This window comes from Schistocerca americana, chromosome 2 (genome assembly GCF_021461395.2).
Source record: "Schistocerca americana isolate TAMUIC-IGC-003095 chromosome 2, iqSchAmer2.1, whole genome shotgun sequence".
NCBI classification, from domain to species: Eukaryota; Metazoa; Arthropoda; class Insecta; order Orthoptera; family Acrididae; genus Schistocerca; species Schistocerca americana.
The window spans coordinates 911,812,109-911,815,796 of NC_060120.1; the positions used below are offsets into that span (position 1 = coordinate 911,812,109).

Here is a 3,688-nt window from a genome sequence, read left to right on the forward strand (position 1 = left end):
TGGAACCAGTGGACTAAGAAGGGTAATACGGAACGCCGTGCTGGATCCCAACGGCCTCGTATCACTATCAGTCGAGATGACAGGCATCTTATCCCCATGGCTGTAAGGGATCGTGCAGCCACGTCTCCATCCCTGAGTCAACAGATGGGGAGGTTTGCAAGACAACAACCATCTGCACGAACAGTTTGACGACGTTTGCAGCAGCATGGACTACAAGCTCGGAGACCATGGATGTGTTTATCCTTGATGCTGCGTCACAGACAGGAGCGCCTGCGATGGTATACTCAACGACGAACCTGGGTGCACGAATGGCAAAACGTCATTTGTTCGGATGAATCCAGGTTCTGTTTACAGCATAACGATCGTCGCATCCGTGTTTGGCGACATCGCGGTGAACGCACATTGGAAGCGTGTATTGGTCATCGCCATACTGGCGTATCACCCGGCGTGATGGTATGGGGTGCCATTGGTTACACGTCTCGGTCACCTCTTGTTCACATTGACGTGGGCGTTACATTTCAGGTGTGTTACGATATGTGGCTCTACCCTTCATTGGATCACTACATTTCAGCATGTTGCAGGACCTGTACGGGCCTTCCTGGATACAGAAAATGTTCGACAGCTCCCCTAGCCAGCATATTCTCCGGATATCTCACCAATTGAAATCGTCTGGTCAATGGTGGCCGAGCAACTGGCTCGTCACAATACGCCAGTCACTACTCTTGATGAACTGTAGTATCGTGTTGAAGCTGCATGGGCAGCTGTACCTGTACACGCCATCCAAGCTCTGTTTGGCTCAATGCCTAGGCGTATCAATGCCGTTATTACGGCCAGCGGTGGTTGTTCTGGGTACTGATTTCTCAGGATCTATGCACCCAAATTGCGTGAAAATGTAATTACATGTCAGTTCTAGTATAATGTATTTGTCCAATGAATACCCGTTTATTATCTGCATTTCTTATTGGTGTAGCAATTTTAATGGCCAGTAGTGTACTACTAACAACTAATACCTAATTGGAAGTGCAGATGTCTATTATTGGGGATTTGTTACACCTGCCTGCCTGATCCTGTAGTGCGGCGGATCCCGGTGGTAAGAGCGGACCGGCCAGTTCCGCACCCGGCGGTATTGGGCAGGTGCACCTCAGTCTTTGTCGGTTCTCGTGTTGTTAACCATTTTGATTTGTAAATAAATCCTTCGTGATCTTATGTGATATCCTGTTAGCCAAACTTTTGAGGATATTAAAGGTGTCAGCACGTCGTATTAATGCATATGTGGCGCTATTCGGTAGTTGGGTTCTTAATTCATCATCATATAACGGGCAGTCATAGATGATGTGTTCGTGTGTACCGTCCTAAGCGCCACAGTTACACGCCGGCGCCGCCCGTTTACCAAATCGACATAGATATGTCGGATATTGTCCATATCCTGTGAGAAAGTGCAGCAGGCCCCTGCTGGGCTCAAAATAACTCATCTCTAATCTCTTCTTGACATTGGGCAGAAACTGGAATACCCTTCTCCCCGTTTCCTCATTGTTCCATAATTGTTGGCATAACTCTTCCTCCCTTCTTCTAGCAGAAAATTTATCCCCTACTTGTACCCCTTTCCTTCTTCCCCTTGGTAACCTAGTACCACGCCGCCTGCTCCCTTATCTCTATTACACACTATTTAATCTAACTTAAACTAACTTACGCTAAGAATGACACAATACACACACACACCCATGGCCGAGGAAGGACTCGAACCTCCGACGGGGGGAGCCTCGTGGACCGTGACAAGACGCCCTAGACGGTGCTGCTATTCCGCGCGGCCTACACTGAGGGTATCTACTTGTATGTGACCCATGTTGTCAGCTGTTCTTGATTTGAATTGTGGAACACACACTGAATCTTATTTGCTGAAGGAATTTCGGAAAAACCGCATTTAGTAACTCCTCTTTAGTGGCGCTGTCATCGGTGAGATTACCACTGCTGCTGCGCTTTGAAGGTGTTGATTGTGTGCTGCTGCTGGCATACTTTAGACAGAATCAGACACGCTTTGCATTTTCTGTCACATTTCGAGTCAGAGCTTCGTTGTGGAAACTATTAAAAGCATCTCGTTCTCAAGTCAGCGCTAAATTTTTAGCTTCCGTAAAACATCATCAATCTCTGAGATCTTGTGCTCTTCTTAAATCGGGCATAATTTTTTCGTTGCTTTTGCAACAGTGTCCTGACCTGTTTTGTGCGTCATGGGGAATCTGTTACGTGTCTCATTAAGTTACTTTATATGACTCTCTTAATGTATGTCAATACTATTTCCTTGAATTTAAGCCACACCTGGTCTACACTTACATATTTTGGAAGGAAAGGTAGCCTTCTCTTAGGAAATCGTCAAGGGAACTTTTAACTGAATATATGATAATGGTTCGAGAGACGAAAAAAGTATCAATAGTAGCAATGATAATTAGTTGTCTTAAATCAAGAGCAGAGAAGCTAACAAACAAATAAAATGCAGCAGGTAAGAAGATAGATCTGACGAATAAAGAATTCTGAACAAACGATTATCATAATGGCGATGTGCTATTCGATTCTGGGAATAAAGCTGTCGACTCAGCAAATGATCAGATGATGGTCGAGGAAAGGAGAGACATTGCTTCCAATGGGTATAGTGGAGTGTTTGTTGTTCGGATTGCGTACCACGACTGCGCGGTCATTACCTGCCAAGGGAAAATGAAAAGTGTCACAGCCACCAATTCCACTTAAAAGTTCGCCTTCTAGATTTCCCTGCGAGGAGCCGTGTCAAGCGATATCAAGAGCTTGACTTTTAATGCCTCTGGCTGTCAATCAGGTGGAAACTATTGACAGCCAAGAAAGCGAAAATAAAAAGCTTCCACCAACGAAGTACTTAAACTCTCTCCTTCCTGATCATTTCAAACAAGGCGTCAGTGCTGTCTGATAAATGGAAAGATGTGGTCCTGTAGGCGTTTCTGAATTCCCTACACGAAATTCTTTGTTATATATAACCTATAGGCATGGATTTTAGTTGGAACGCACGATCGGAAACAGGTGGTTCCGTGGCAGCAGGGGATAACGTAAAAGTACTACAGGTTCCCCAGTCTTCTGCACGAAACAGGGAACAATAGTTTACTGTGGCTGTTGCACTTATATCCTCACAAATTAAAAGTCGGGACAAGTCGCATAAGAGGAGCAGTAAAATGCCTATTTCCGGTACCGGGAATCGAACCCGGGCCTCCTGGGTGAGAGCCAGGTATCCTAGCCACTAGACCACACCGGATAACGACACAAGTGCTCCTCCAACGAACACAGCAAACCATCCACCCGCTACTTGACGACATCCGCAAAAATCATCCACTTCTACAAAAACAGAAAGTAGTGTTCAACGTTATCGTATTGTTTAGTTGGTAGCAAATGCATTAACTGAAACAGTCACAGGTTTTCGACAAAGTACAGTAAAGTAAGGATCTTTATGGTTGCTGATTTGTTAACAAAGATAACTTTCCTACATACATATGTGCATCACGGGATTTCGTTCGGACGTCGAACCCGGTATCAGAGACGAGAGCTTTCTGCGTCTCAAGCTGAACAGACAAGGTAACTTTGTTCAGTCTCCTTGTAAGATATGTACCGAAAAATGTGCCATAACAGCACTGCATTTAGCTAATTAGACTTAATATAATGATATACACTCCTG

General features: G+C 45.0%; 1 non-coding gene across 1 annotated transcript; it reads right to left on the reverse strand.

Annotated features, from left to right (window-relative positions):
- Positions 1-3,199: 3,199 nt before the first annotated feature.
- Trnae-cuc lies at positions 3,200-3,271 on the reverse strand. The gene has a single exon. It is a non-coding gene; the product is annotated as a tRNA-Glu (tRNA).
- Between the last annotated feature and the right edge of the window lie 417 nt (positions 3,272-3,688).